We start from the raw sequence: 16,676 nt of genomic DNA, 5'->3' as shown, positions 1-16,676 counted from the left end.
GGGGTCCAGTCAGGTAAGTTTATTACATTATGCCCCACTCTTAAAGGACCACTTGACCTTCAACATAAGGAGCAGGTTTAGTTGGAAACTTTAAATAAAACTTCCTTTTTAAATGAGAGACCCATGTCCTTTATTAAGCACCATATCCCTTCCAATAGATCAGGTACTGAATATAACCCTGGACTCTCCAAGATTCAAAAATGTTTTCAACCTTGTACTTTAAATCCTTTTAAATTACAACTGGATTAAGAGGTTTAGTTAGAGGAATCACAGGAGGAAAGTACTTCTGAAGCAAAGATTTGTCGAACACATTATGTACCCTGAATGAAGAGGGTAAATGAAGATGGAACAATGCAGATTTTATAATAATGGTGGTCTTATATGGAATAAATTTAGGAGCAAGTTTACCATATGGTATCCTGAGATGCAAATATTTTGTAGAAAGCCAGACAAGTATTTCCAAATCAAAGTTCTTCCAACCAAAGAATGCTTTTTATAATGGATGTTTTGATCTTTTTCCAGGCGCTTTTGGGCCTGGGCCCAAACTGTGCACAGATCATTAACAATAGCATCCACCACAGGACTCAGAGCTTAACCCAGAAAATTATGAAAAACATGTATTAAAACCTTAATTATAATTATTATTATAATAAAAGGTGTGATACCACAGGGCAGCTGACATGATTGTTGATAGCAAACTACGATTGGGACAAAAACCTCTTCCAATTGTTCTGACCAATCAGACAAAGCATCTTAAAAACTGTTCCAGCACCTGGTTGACCATTTGTCTCAGCCAAATTCTGACAACATCATATATTAGAGGCAAGATCAGGATTAACGGCAGCAATGACAATACCAGGAGGAAGAATATGACTAGGTTCAGTATTGATAAAATCACAAGTACCAAATTACACGTGATAGAGCATCCACTTTGACATTACTTGAGTAAGGATGATAAGTAACAATGTAACGCTACCAACCACAGGGGAAACATGTGAGGCTCACAGTGGAGCGATGGGTTTAAAAGTTCATTTACTCACGGTTAGCAGATGCCTCCCTGGGCTGGCGTACAGTGGATGGGAAGATGGCACGAAATCCTCCGGGGCACTCTCAGTTACAGGGAACACCAGCCAGATGGAAGTTGAGGTGCCCTTCATGGTAATGGGTGTAAGGTGCTTTTGCAGCTGGGCCCCTGGTTCGCGACGCCAGCACTGTTAGGTGCAAATGTTAAGAGTAGCAGTAGTAAGAATGAGGAGTCGTTTGTTGTAAACCAGTTGAAAATTTACTGAAGAATCAATAGTCTCTGGACAGTTGGTACAGTTCATCAATGGAAAGTGTTTTGTATAGCACAAATAATAACAAGTTCACTGGTAATCCTATCATCAGGTAGTGGCAGTTGCCAATGGAGGGATTCTTCTAGTGCTGATACCTTACAGGCAAACTGAAGATTTACGTTAACTTCCAACTATAGCACTCTGGTACTGACTATGGCATTTGCTTACTTTTATATTTTGAGTTATCCAATAAGGGCACCCCCCTCGCGGCAGGCAAACTCTTCTGCCAAATCATTTGCAGGATACTGCTCTGAAAAGCTTTTGATTTTTACACTATGACCCGGAGGGCTTGTGTAGTGGATAAGGACAATTCTGCGCACTAACTGTCCATTTGTGTCCTGGCACTCGGAAAGTTGCTCTCAAGCACTTGTGCTAATGAGGTCCATAAGCTAAGTTTATCTGTTACTCTCACTAATCTCTCCCCATTTCCAGATATAGACTAACTGTCTTGTGCTTTGCTGCTGTAGATAAATATTAAGGCTGATTTATTGGCCTGTATTTGTGGGAGGGGCGCCCCCCTCACCCCACGCCTTCATATAGCTAGGCACACCCATGCTACCTGGTCCTGAGTGGATTCGGCGTCCTACATGTGTCCTGCTTAACCACTTCAGCCCCGCTAGGTGAAACCCCCTTCATGACCAGAGCACTTTTTACACTTCGGCACTACACTCCTTTCACCGTTTATCGCTCGGTCATGCAACTTACCACCCAAATGAATTTCACCTCCTTTTCTTCTCACTAATGGAGCTTTCATTTGGTGGTATTTTATTGCTGCTGACATTTTTACTTTTTTTGTTATTAATCAAAATGTAACGATTTTTTTGCAAAAAAATGACATTTTTCACTTTCAGCTGTAAAATTTTGCAAAAAAAACGACATCCATATATAAATTTTTTGCCAAATTTATTGTTCTACATGTCTTTGATAAAAAAAAAATGTTTGGGCAAAAAAAAATGGTTTGGGTAAAAGTTATAGCATTTACAAACTATGGTACAAAAATGTGAATTTCCGCTTTTTGAAACAGCTCTGACTTTCTGAGCACCTGTCATGATTCCTGAGGTTCTACAATGCCCAAACAGTAGAAAACCCCCACAAATGACCCCATTTCGGAAAGTAAACACCCTAAGGTATTCGCTGATGGGCATAGTGAGTTCATAGAACTTTTTATTTTTTGTCACAAGTTAGCGGAAAATGATGATGATTTTATTATTATTATTTTTTCTTACAAAGTCTCATATTCCACTAACTTGCGACAAAAAATAAAAAATTCTAGGAACTCGCCATGCCCCTTACGGAATACCTTGGGGTGTCTTCTTTCCAAAATGGGGTCACTTGTGGCGTAGTTATACTGCCCAGGCAATTTAGGGGCCCAAATGTGTGAGAAGTACCTTGCAATCAAAATGTGTAAAAAATGGCCTGCAAAATCTGAAAGGTGCACTTTGGAATATGTGCCCCTTTGCCCACCTTGGCAGCAAAAAAGTGTGACACATCTGGTATCGCCGTACTCAGGAGAAGTTGGGGAATGTGTTTTGGGGTGTCATTTTACATATACCCATGCTGGATGAGAGAAATATCTTGGCAAAAGACAACTTTTCCCATTTTTTTATACAAAGTTGGCATTTGACCAAGATATTTTTCTCACCCAGCATGGGTATATGTAAAATGACACCCCAAAACACATTCCCCAACTTCTCCTGAGTACGGCGATACCAGATGTGTGACACTTTTTTGCAGCCTAGATGCGCAAAGGGGCCCAAATTCCTTTTAGGAGGGCATTTTTAGACATTTGGATCCCAGACTTCTTCTCACACTTTCGGGCCCCTAAAAAGCCAGGGCAGTATAAATACCCCACATGTGACCCCACTTTGGAAAGAAGACACCCCAAGGTATTCAATGAGGGGCCTGGCGAGTTCCTAGAAATTTTTTATTTTTTGCATAAGTTAGCGGAAATTGATTTTTTTTGGTTTTTTTTCTCACAAAGTCTCACTTTCCGCTAACTTAGGACAAAAATTTCAATCTTTCATGGACTCAATATGCCCCTCAGCGAATACCTTGGGGTGTCTTCTTTCCGAAATGGGGTCACATGTGGGGTATTTATACTGCCCTGGCTTTTTAGGGGCCCTAAAGCGTGAGAAGAAGTCTGGAATATAAATGTCTAAAAATGTTTACGCATTTGGATTCCGTGAGGGGTATGGTGCGTCCATGTGAGATTTTATTTTTTGACACAAGTTAGTAGAATATGAGACTTAGTAAGAAAAAACAAACAAAAAATTTCCGCTAACTTGTGCCCAAAAAAATGTCTGAATGGAGCCTTACAGGGGGGGGGGGGGGGGGGGGGGTGATCAATGACAGGGGGGTGATCAATGACAGGGGGGTAATCACCCATATAGACTCCCGGATCACCCCCCTGTCACTGATCACCCCCCCTGTAAGGCTCCATTCAGACATCCGCATGATTTTTTACGGATCCATGGATACATGGATCGGATCCACAAAACACATGCGGACGTCTGAATGGAGCCTTACAGGGGGGTTATCAATGACAGGGGGTGATCAGGGTGATCACCCCCCTGTCACTGATCACCCCCCCTGTAAGGCTCCATTCAGACATCCGCATGATTTTTTCCGGATCCATGGATACATGGATCGGATCCACAAAACACATGCGGACGTCTGAATGGAGCCTTACAGGGGGGGTTATCAATGACAGGGGGTGATCAGGGTGATCACCCCCCTGTCACTGATCACCCCCTCTGTAAGGCTCCATTCAGACATCCGCATGATTTTTTACGGATCCATGGATACATGGATCGGATCCACAAAACACATGCGGACGTCTGAATGGAGCCTTACAGGGGGGTTATCAATGACAGGGGGTGATCAGGGTGATCAGGGTGATCACCCCCCTGTCACTGATCACCCCCCCGTAAGGATCCATTCAGACATCCGCATAATTTTTTACGGATCCATGGATACATGGATCGGATCCACAAAACACATGCGGACGTCTGAATGGAGCCTTACAGGGGGGTTATCAATGACAGGGGGTGATCAGGGTGATCACACCCCTGTCACTGATCACCCCCCCTGTAAGGCTCCATTCAGACATCCGCATGATTTTTTACGGATCCATGGATACATGGATCGGATCCACAAAACACATGCGGACGTCTGAATGGAGCCTTACAGGGGGGTTATCAATGACAGGGGGTGATCAGGGTGATCAGGGTGATCACCCCCCTGTCACTGATCACCCCCCCGTAAGGCTCCATTCAGACATCCGCATGATTTTTTACGGATCCATGGATACATGGATCGGATCCACAAAACACATGCGGACGTCTGAATGGAGCCTTACAGGGGGGTTATCAATGACAGGGGGTGATCAGGGTGATCACCCCCCTGTCACTGATCACCCCCCCGTAAGGATCCATTCAGACATCCGCATAATTTTTTACGGATCCATGGATACATGGATCGGATCCACAAAACACATGCGGACGTCTGAATGGAGCCTTACAGGGGGGTTATCAATGACAGGGGGTGATCAGGGTGATCACACCCCTGTCACTGATCACCCCCCCTGTAAGGCTCCATTCAGACATCCGCATGATTTTTTACGGATCCATGGATACATGGATCGGATCCACAAAACACATGCGGACGTCTGAATGGAGCCTTACAGGGGGGTTATCAATGACAGGGGGTGATCAGGGTGATCACCCCCCTGTCACTGATCACCCCCCCCCCCCCTGTAAGGCTCCATTCAGACATCTGCATGATTTTTTACGGATCCATGGGTACATGGATCGGATCCACAAAACACATGCGGACGTCTGAATGGAGCCTTACAGGGGGGTGATCAATGACAGGGGGGTGATCAATGACAGGGGGTGATCAGGGAGTGTATATGGGTGATCACCCGCCTGTCATTGATCACCCCCCTGTAAGGCTCCATTTAGACGTCCGTATGCGTTTTGCGGATCCGATCCATGTATCCGTGGATCCGTAAAAATCATACGGACGTCTGAACGGAGCCTGACAGGGGGGTGATCCATGACAGGGGGGTGATCCATGACAGGGGGGTGATCCATGACAGGGGGGTGATCCATGACAGGGCGGTGATCAATGACAGGGGGGTGATCAGGGAGTTTATATGGGGTGATCATGGGTGATCAGGGGTTTATAAGGGGTTAATAAGTGACGGGGGGGGGTGTAGTGTAGTGTGGTGTTTGGTGCGACTGTACTGACCTACCTGAGTCCTCTGGTGGTCGATCCTAACAAAAGGGACCACCAGAGGACCAGGTAGGAGGTATATTAGGCGCTGTTATGAAAACAGCGTCTAATATACCTGTTAGGGGTTAAAAAATTCGGATCTCCAGCCTGCCAGCGAGCGATCGCCGCTGGCAGGCTGGAGATCCACTCGCTTACCTTCCGTTCCTGTGAGCGCGCGCGCCTGTGTGCGCGCGTTCACAGGAAATCTCGCGTCTCGCGAGATGACGCATATATGCGTGACTGTGCGCAGGGCTGCCACCTCCGGAACGCGAATCTGCGTTAGGCGGTCCGGAGGTGGTTAAGGAGGCTCACCTGCTCTAGTTTGAGTGTTTCTTTCTGGCCTCTCAGCATTTGGGTCGGGTAAGTGACTTACTGCAGTCTTTCGTTCCTCTCAGTCCGGCCGGCGGTGTGTCTGCTCCTTTAGGTAAGAAGGAGCACCACCGCACCGGAACGTTTCTGCCTGGAAGCATCGGCTCCCCACGCGGCAGACTCTCAAGTTGCAGGAGTCAACGCAACTCCGCTCTCGGCGCATTGTAATGTATAGCATGGGCCGCCGTGCTCGTAGTGAGGCAGGGGTGCATGCAAGGCTGTTTGCTTCTGGTAGGCTCTTGATTCATCTGGTCTGCTGGAGCCTCCAGACAGCAGGTGATAGTGGTTCTTGAAAAAAAAATATATATATATATATAGCAGAAGGGGATATGAACTATTTGAAAGTAAAGAAAAAAAAAGAGAATATATAGGAGTATAGTGTTTAGTAGAAGCATGTTGGGTGGGAGCACAGAGCGGGATTTTGGGTTGTGAAAAATAAAAAACAAAAAAACAAGGGGACTCTTTAAGGGTCCGTAGAGTGTGTTGTAAGGTAATTGATAATCATCTTCTAGGTTTCAGCTTCACCTTTTCTGTGGCTTTGGTATTTCCGTTGGATCAGGTAGAAAAAAAATATATATCTCTGCAGGTGCAGGGGTGGCTACTACTTCTTAGTTGCATTTTGCTGTTATCATGTCCATTATAAGTTCTTTGTCATTTCATTTATGCAGGTTCTTTGTAAAGTCTCGTTAAGTCCACGTCATGACCAACAATGGCATGGTGGTTGTCAGTTCCTACTTCCACGCTTTCCTCGGTCTCTGCTTTACGGTATTTGCCTTGTCACGAGTTCATTGTCATATAGGTGGTTCTTGTGTCAGGGGCGTGGGTTCACGTCACAGTTCTACAAGTTGCTTCCGCGCATGTGCACGCATGCTCCACTCATGATGGCGCGCATGGTTGTTTACTCAGGTGCACCTCAGCGCTGTACTGTTCTAAAGTACTGATGTTTGTCCGCAGTCAGCAATGTCGCATGCGTCTGATATTGTGGAGGGTTCTATGGATGAGTATGTCACCAGGATGTCTGAAGCGGGCAGTATTCCGTAGCTTCGGAGTTGGACTGTTCCTAGGCTTACTTCTGAGTTATTGAAAAGGGGTATCCCATTCTCGGCTTCGGCTAGGAAGGCGGAACTGTACCACTTACTGGTTGCCAGTACCCCAGGCCCACAGCAAGAGGAGGGGTCTATGTCGACTCTACAGACTTCTCTTACCCAATTGAATGCAATGGTCAACAACTTAATCGATTTAATAACATCCAGGCACGGTTTGAGACTGTAGAGGCCCTGGAGGTCCCCGCCAGTAATCCCTCTCAGTATCTTCCAGTTGGCTCCACCTCAGCCACAGGTTCCTCAGGTACCATACCCTCTGTGCCTATCATCACGCCGGCTCATTTCATCCCAGTTAACATCAAGAAAGACATTCTACTGTAGAGGGCAGAGATGTGAATCTCGCATCTTTATTGATTGCCACCAGGGACATTTCTGACAACAAGGTCATCGCCTGTGGTGACGTTTACGTGGTACTCAGGAGTTGTGACCACAGGTTCAATAGGAAACTCGCCATTCCTGAGTTTTGGCATTTAGTCTGTGTATCAAGATGTCATTTGCTCAGTATGCCCAGATAGAAGAGAAGAGCTAGATCTGTATCTTTACAGAGTGATTGACTTGGGGCATAAGTACAGCGGTACCGCATTTTATGATTATCATAGCTCCTTTTCTACAAAAGCCATGGCAGCCCTTAGTCAGTTCCAGTTCTCCACTAACTGGGCCAATATTGACATGGAGCTCTTCTGAAGACATTTTACCGACCTCAAAGCCCCATCTTGTGCTCTGTGTCAATCCATTCTTCACACGGCTGACTGGTGTCACCTGGCAGCTGAAGGTATAGAGATACCACCCCCCCCCCCCAGTACGTCTGCTGCCGGCCCGTCAGAGGCCCACAAGGGCATTGGGTCGTCCTGTCAAATTTCTAGGTAGATCCCAAATATGTAATGATTACAATTTCTCAGCCTGTAACTATAGTCAATGTCGCCTTCTCCACGTGTGCACCAATTGTTTCCGGGCTCACCCCAAGGTGTTGTGTACATTAAAACCGGATAAATCCTACCTGAGCGTAGTGGACACTGATTATTTACAGCAATGTCTGCAGGGTCAACACAACCCTGTTTATTAATGTTCTCATCTCGGGGTTCAAGAAGGGCTTCCATACAAGTTTGATCACACTTCCTGAGATACTACCTACTTGTCTAAAGCGGACATATCCGATACTTTCAAACTCCTCCATATCATGCCTTTGCTATGGCAATGGCATGGCATCAAGTGGAAGGACCTTTACTATTTCGCCACCAAGCTCACTTTTGGTTGCAAGAGTAGCCCCTGGCTTTTTGACCAGTTCGCGCAGAGCCTTCACTGGATCTTAGAAACCAAATTCCCCTGCGATCACGTCATTCATTACCTCTACGACTTCTTATTGATCTAACCCCCTAACAGACCTCCGCAGGCCCTTGACACCTTGTTGCCAGTCTTTTCCAAGCTTGGGGTTCCAGTGTCGCCTAAAAAAATCGAAGGCCCTTCCACTGTCATCACCTTTTTAGGGATTGTGTTGGACTCCGACAACACGGTAGCTAGATTATCAGAAGAGAAATTAGTCAGGATTAGAGACGTCATTCACAGGTTCACGCTATGCAGAGTCACAACCAAAGCGGATCTTCAGTCACTCTTGGGCATTCTGAACTTTGCCATGCAAATCATTCCTCAAGGCAGGTCATTCATATCTCGGTTACTAGCCCTCCTCCCCGATGCAGCAAACAAAGACAGTCCAGTTCAATTAGATGCTCAAGCCATGGCAGACTTAGTCATGGAATAATTTCCTGTGTCATTGGAATGGAGTCTCCTTCTTTATTCCGGCCGCCAGTAATAATTCCCATATGGTCTTTTCAGATGCATCAGCCACTACAGGGTTTGCCACCATTTTTGGCACCCACTGGTTGGCCAGGACTTGACCCAATGAAGTCAGAAATATTCCTGGGTTCGTGCAGACGTCAACTCTCTTCGAACTTTACCCTATTGTAGCAGCTGCTCATACCTGGGGTCACCTATGGTCCCCTTCCACTGTTGTCTTCATTTCCGATAACACTGCTACAGACATTTTTTTTGAAGGGTAGGTCCAAGTCCCCACACGTCATGTCTCTCGCTAGACGCTTGTTCCAGCTCTCCCTGACTTTCAATTTCCGTTATTGCTGTTCGCATATCCGTGGTACCCAGAATGTGGCGGCCGACGCCTTGTCTCGGGCTAATTTTTCCCTCAGGTAATGCCGGAAGCACATGCCACAGGGACCGCAGTCCCACCATTTTCAACCCTGTTTTTTGATTAACCAGCCCTCTCCTTACCGCACATCGACTAGTTGCCAATACCTCCAGAAGCTACTCCATGGGCTGGAATTTGTTTTGCAAGTTCCAAGAAAAGTATCCCCAGCAAGATACCAATTTCAACAACTATGTCCTGGCCTTTATTGGCTACTGCCATTCGGAGTGTAAACTATCACACAAAATACTGTTCGGTCCTACCTTGCAGGGGGCCAGCATTTCACCTCGCTTAGTCATCCGGTTATGGGCTCCCTGTTTTCTGCGCACATTATCAAGGCCGCTTTGAGAGGATTGGAGAATCCGTTACTGGCGAACAGTCGCGCCGTAGCGGCATTTCCGGCAAATTATTCAGAGACCTATCGGACATGCTTGACAGAGCTCAGTTCGGACTTCTCCCCAGTTTGGTGTTAAAATCAGCTGTCTACCTCGCCTTCTACGGATTCCTAAGACCAGGAGAGTTCACCTGCAAGAACTCCAACAGCAGGTTCATCAGAATCAATCAGCTAATCCGTAGTCCCGATTGTCTGGTTTTATCCTTACTGGTCACCAAGACATCCCAGACTGGTCCCCCTACAGAGGTGAACTTTTTCCCGACGGCACATGCCTGGTGCCCGGTCATGGTCCGGCAACACTTGCTAACCACCCTAGCAAGTCATGATCCACAGGGGCCGCTGTTGCCATTTCCCATGCGGCCATTAACCACCTCACAATTCATGGAGCATGTCCGTGTTTTAGTTTTGAATCTAGGGTTGAATCCTGCCACCGCGTCCGGTCACTCATTCTGGATTGGCGCTGCATCCACTGCGTCCAGAAACAAGGTCCCGGCTAATATTATTCGCAAATTAGGCAGTTGGCAATCCTCCTGCTTTAATAGTTACATTCCCCAACCTAAGCAGGAAATGTTGCTTGCATTTCAGCACTTGATGATGTAAGAATTGTATGTAATAAATTCCTAATTTCGCATTTATGGTGTTTTGTCTTCTTATTCAGGTACCTCTACGACGCAGCGGTTATGGCACAACTCAAGCTGCTTAGTCCGATTAGTTAGGCAGGTCAAGTAGTCACCCATAGAATTCACGGTTTCCTGATGAGCCACGACCACAAATGTTACGTGTACTCCCTTAGCCTGGCCATGACCAAGGAGTAGAAATAACAGACTACATGTTGGACGATGCCTGTTCCCCTCTCACTCCAACTTCAAATAACTCAGACTCCAACTTACTAACTTCCTGTCTACACACCCAAGCTATATGTATTATGTGGTGCCAGCACCACCTAGGGGCGAATGGGTGCAAATGACATTGCCAGTCTGATATAAGGAAAAAATACAATACAATGCAAATAAACACGTGTGTGTGTGTATAATATATATTTATATTGTTTGGAGTGTCCCATTTACACACATGTGGGACGTTGCATACACCCCTGCTAAAAAGTAAGTCGTCCTCGACGTTTGAAGTGATTGAAGCTGTGGATCTCTACGCCATCTCCTGAAATACACAAAGTACACGAGACAAAAATACAAATATGGACAACAACACATTCTAGGCAATTTATCACATACACATTTTGCATATTTCACATTAAGGTATTGCATATTATTGCACAAGATGGCAAAAAGGAATAATGGGTGTTGTTCTTATTCTTTACTTGACAGGGGCAAAATGGGCTGTGATCTCACATTTTGGGCAATGCAGTCCATGACATAGTCCTGAGACAAAGTCCATCCCTGATTTGAGGCATAAATTTCATAATCCAAAGGGTTAATTAAAGTGCAAAGTTTTTGATTTATAAGATGCTGTGCGTCGCATGGGATAATGCACAGAAAAATCTTTCTGGGTACATTTCTTGAACGTTACATAAATTGGTTATTTTTAAAGTTCCAGATAACCTGAGAAGGGGGTAAAAAGGGAATACAATTCTTGGAAATTGCAGAATGATGGAGTCCTGGGTAAAGTCTTTGGAAGAGCAAAGGGCTTGGAGAAACTGCCACCACAAACAACAAACATCAGAGTCCCTTTAGCAATAGGGTCTCTTGCTCCATTTTAATATTCGCCAACCGGCCTACTTATAGGTATAAAGCTCATTGCCGTTGGGGCTTCTTCTTGATGGTCCGCAATTTTTCTCGCTCCCATAGGCGGTTCTGGGCTTGACCGAGACCAGTCTGTTGTAGAGATGGGTCCTGGTTTGTTAAACTTTCTCTAGATGCGCCTGCTGGTTTGGGGAACACTTGATCTCCCTCAACGTGATTCCGGTCAGCAAGAATCTCCTCCGGGATCAGGGGTGAAGTCTTGGGCCTGTGAGGTGATGACAGGAGTCATTTATGAGGGGATATATGTGTCACCCAGAATGTTGCAGGAAGTATTCTATAAGCAGCTTGCTTATACAGGGAATGTCACCAAGGTGTCCCGCCTTGGTGGAGTAAAAGCCCTAGTCCAGGTGTCCACTAAAGTAATTGGGGGACACCATATAGATAGTGTAGCTGGTTCAGCTAGTCCAGGGCGGGCTTTTACTGGGAACAGGCAATGTGTTGCGTGGGTGCCTGTTCCCTAGGTTCCAGTCCGGGACTTGAGGCATGCTCATGTCCAGGGATCCTATTTAATCCTGCTACTGGATCTTAGTTGTGTCTCAGTCTGGAGGAAAGGCAGACAGTGTAAAGTAACACTGTCAGAGTGTGCTACGACTGCTGGACCCAGCTGCAATCTGGATGTACTGGCTGTACTGTTATGAAAAGCCTAAATAGAGGGCTTTTGATGAACGGTTTGGTGTCCCTGCCTTTGAACACTGGTCTTGTGAGTACGGTTCCCCTCAGGCCAATAAGAATAATGGCACGCCGTATACTCCTGGTGAGCCTCCCAAATGAGTCTGTCATCCTCCGCTTACCTCTGTGGAGCCAGGGCTAAACTTCCAGGTCGTACCTGGGCACTATTAACTGGGCCCTCTCCTCACTCTGGTGCAATGCTGGCTCTTTAGTCAGGACTTGAGAGATCTGGGCTCTCAACTGGGTCAATCGGGTTGTTGACCCCCACGGGATGAGCTGCTTGGTGTGCTGATCCGGATGGACCGCACATCTCTTATCTGGCGCGGGCATAATGTCGGCCACGGATCTACCGGGTTGAAGAGGATTCCGATCCTTCTCCTGGGCAACGAGGTAGAAGTTCCGGCCGTTTCTGCTGCAAGGTCGGTGTGGGGTTTACTGATAGCTCTCCCTCTGAGGCTGACAGTGTTTCCAGCAACCCAATCCTCCATTGGGGCAGCTCAGGATGCGCCATGGCATTGTTACTTTCTCGGGCCAAAGCTGGAGACTAAGGTGGAGCCCTAGGGGTGGAACTTTCACTTCCTAGCTCCATAATACAAAGTAGTTCCCTGTTGGCAGGGCTGACTTGCTTTTTTACCCACGCTGCCTCTCTTGTACGTCTTTTTCTCCTTGGAGAGCTTAGCATCATCTGACGTGCCCAGAGTGTGCGCACACGTCACTCTTTTCTGGTGAGCGATCCTCCCACTGGGTTCTGTTTGCATAGGGGAGGCTTTGGCATCTTTGGCACAATACAACAAATATGGGAGGCACATTTTGAATTACTTTGCATAAGGGGTGGCGCAATATCTTTTCCTGCTCTTGAGGGGGTGTAACACTGTTTTTCCTGCCGCTAGCAGGGAGTAACTTAAAGTAAAGGCGCAGCAAATTAATCAAGAAGGCCTCAGTGGCCATTTTAGGTTCACTGCAAAAGTCCATTCACTGACAGCAAACAGTGGCAGTGACACATAAACATGCACATTTTCCACTTTTGATACAGCGATTTTGTAGCAAGTGACTTGTATCATATGCCCATGCAATTTTAAGCAATTGAAACAGTTCTGTAGCCCAATAAAGCGTGTAAAGTTTGCACTGTATTAAAGCACATTAAAAGTCTCTCAGGCAAACAAGTGGGGCTTATTCTCATAAGGCAATGGCACACAGTTTTATTGCATGAATCCTGTTCTTTATATAGTTTGTATAAGGCTCAGAGGATTTTATATCCTGTTTGTGGCACCAATTCTTTGTAGAGTACCAAACCACAGGGAAAAACGCGCAAGGCTCACGGTGTGCCAATGGGTGCAATAGTTCATGTACTCACGGTTAGTAGATGCATCCTTGGGCTGGCGTACAGTGGATGGGAAGACCTCCGGGGCACTCTCGGTTAGAGGGAATAGCATCCAGATGGAAGTTAAGGTGGCCTTGATGGTAATGCTTGTAAGGTGCTTTTGTGACTGGGGCCCTGGTTCGTGATGCCAGCACCAATAGGTGCAAATGTTGGTGGTAGTAGTTAAAATGATATAGAATAAGGAAAACTAGAGCTTTTAACAACCTCGCAATACTTTACTGAAGCTGTTCCACAGATCATCAAGGTATGCAACAGTCATTTACATAAAGGCAGCTTTCACAGTGCTTCACATTAGTTCCAAGAAGTTGCATAAGGAATCGTCCTCTAAAACGATCAGTCTTTCTCTCTCATTTCTCCAGGTAGGAGGGATGAACTATCTGTTGTACTGTATAATGCTGTACTTCTATAGCCTCTTCTAGGAATACTATCATAAGAAAAATGTCCCTTTTGTCTTTAATTATGGTGGGTAGCTTGTAGCTTTGAATCTCTCCACCTGATGCAAAGGAGTCTGATAAATGACAGTTACCTTCCTTTGTCAATATCCTGATTCCCTCTCTGAGTTGCCTGGAGATACTGTAATCTTTTCCCTTTTATGGGCTGGTGCATCGAACTAACTTTGGAGCTTTTATATCTCTGCAAAATGGCTGCCGAGGTTCAACTTATCCTCAGACATCTTCACACACTGACCTTCTTGCACTGTGCACACACTGAGTGTAGGACGGAGTTAGCCCTGGGAGGCTTGTTAGAACCTCCCCCTCCCTATGCAACTTGATGAGAACAGATTTACAAGCACAGTTTACATGAAACACAATCACAACATTAAGCAGGGTGTTTCAGGACACTGCATTCTTTAACGTAAGTCGTCCTCGATGCACTCTTGCCACGATGATGCATCACCTGAAAAATATAAAAAGAGCATGCATGAATATACACAATACCATTAACCCCTTCCTGCGATTTCTCTTTGGCTGTAAGAGAATTGAATTAGGTATCTCTGTCCTGATCTCTGTCCTGATTTCTCAGGGGCCGTAGTTTCTCTTGTAACTGGGGCACTGACCTGGTACAGTAAAGACCAGGATAGTCAATAATGTAAAACAAAAATGGAAACTTCTCAGGAGGCTCACAGGGCATGAAGCATAATGGTTGTAGAAAATCATGGAGGGCTCTAGTGCATCAAAGTCCATCTCCGGGGATATTACTTTTTTATTTTGTCATTTTAAGAAATAAACATTTAGAACAGTTCAAAGAACCAGATTCACACAAACCAGTGAAACATGTTGGCAACGGTTTGGCACATTAAACTGATGTCATAAAAGTCTGGCAATGTGATTCCTTCAGGGCTGCCTTTTCGCCGTTGCTTCATAATAATTATCTTATACATTTTAATATCATTCACTCTCTTATACACACCTGTGGCAGGCGCAGCACTATAAAGTGCCTTTTGCGCTGTGGCATTAGAAGAATTTTGATATCTCTGACTTTTAGTCTAACCAGACTGTCTATTATTCTGTAATTCCTCTAGCGCTGTTCTATGGAAGCAGTAGGTTTAAAGAGCACACTAAGTGCTTGAAATAACTTCTTTATTAACTTCAACTTTTCTTCATATATAACACTGCCGCCTCCAAAGTGTTAATCCATGTACAAAAACACATGTTGAAAGGATATCACAAAATGGCGGTATGTATTAGATGGTGGTTCAACTGTTCAATCTTGTCATTCTACATAAAATGGTGGATATATTTCTCTCTTCAGTATCTGTACTGTCACTTTAAGTTATTTAAGTACTTTATAATCTCTATGAGAGGTATATCTGAGATTTAACTTACTGATTTTCCTAGTCGACAACGTAAAGTCATAGTTTTATTAAAGACACGGAGGCGAGTATTGCTATCTCTTCCTTTACTGTCCACCAATAGCAGCAAAGAAAATTTACATAATGAACAATGTAACCATAGAAACCATAGTCCCTCCCCAGACAGCCCCTATAACAGGTCTTCCTCTTTCTTTGGACACCTGACACCATCACTGGAAACCAACTGGAACTGTCAACTATAACCGAAAAAATGGAAGCGAAGCATCATAGCTCCAACCGAACCGCACAACCGAAGCCAACATGGCTAACACTCCTGAAGAAAAAACAGAAGGATGTAGATCCTAGAAGTCAGCGGCATCTTAACCGGAAAAGAAAAGATAGAACATGGCAAGTGTAAATACCAGGCTGAAACACATCAAGTCAGGCAGTTGATAAACTGCAATGAACCGTAAAACCATCAATTAAATAACTATACACCGGCAAAACCAAACCTCCTCCGAATAAATAAGTAAAAGGGCGGTCCGCAAACCAGGGTGGGCAATACTCGCCTCCGTGTCTTTAATAAAACTATGACTTTATGTCGTAGACTAGGAAAATAAATAAGTTTTACAGCAAGACAAGGAGGCTCCTATTGCTAGTTTAAAGCTGGGCAATCACAGAAGCAAATGCAGGTCCTTCTAAAAAAATTAGCATATTGTGATAAAGTTCATTATTTTCTGTAATGTACTGATAAATATTAGACTTTCATATATTTTAGATTCATTACACACAACTGAAGTAGTTCAAGCCTTTTATTGTTTTAATACTGATGATTTTGGCATACAGCTCATGAAAACCCAAAATTCCTATCTAAAAAAATTAGCATATTTCATCCGACCAATAAAAGAAAGTGTTTTTAATACAAAAAAGTCAACCTTCAAATAATTATGTTCAGTTATGCACTCAATACTTGGTCGGGAATCCTTTTGCAGAAATGACTGCTTCAATGCGGTGTGGCATGGAGGCAATCAGCCTGTGGCACTGCTGAGGTGTTATGGAGGCCCAGGATGCTTCGATAGCGGCCTTAAGCTCATCCAGAGTGTTGGGTCTTGCGTCTCTCAACTTTCTCTTCCCAATATCCCACAGATTCTCTATGGGGTTCAGGTCAGGAGAGTTGGCAGGCCAATTGAGCACAGTAATACCATGATCAGTAAACCATTTACCAGTGGTTTTGGCACTGTGAGCAGGTGCCAGGTCGTGCTGAAAAATGAAATCTTCATCTCCATAAAGCTTTTCAGCAGATGGAAGCATGAAATGCTCCAAAATCTCATGATAGCTAGCTGCATTGACCCTGCGCTTAATAAAACACAGTGGACCAACACCAGCAGCTGACATGGCACCCCAG

The sequence above is a fragment of the Bufo gargarizans genome, chromosome 6, assembly GCF_014858855.1.
Source record: "Bufo gargarizans isolate SCDJY-AF-19 chromosome 6, ASM1485885v1, whole genome shotgun sequence".
Lineage (NCBI taxonomy): Eukaryota > Metazoa > Chordata > Amphibia > Anura > Bufonidae > Bufo > Bufo gargarizans.
This window is presented reverse-complemented; position numbering follows the sequence as displayed.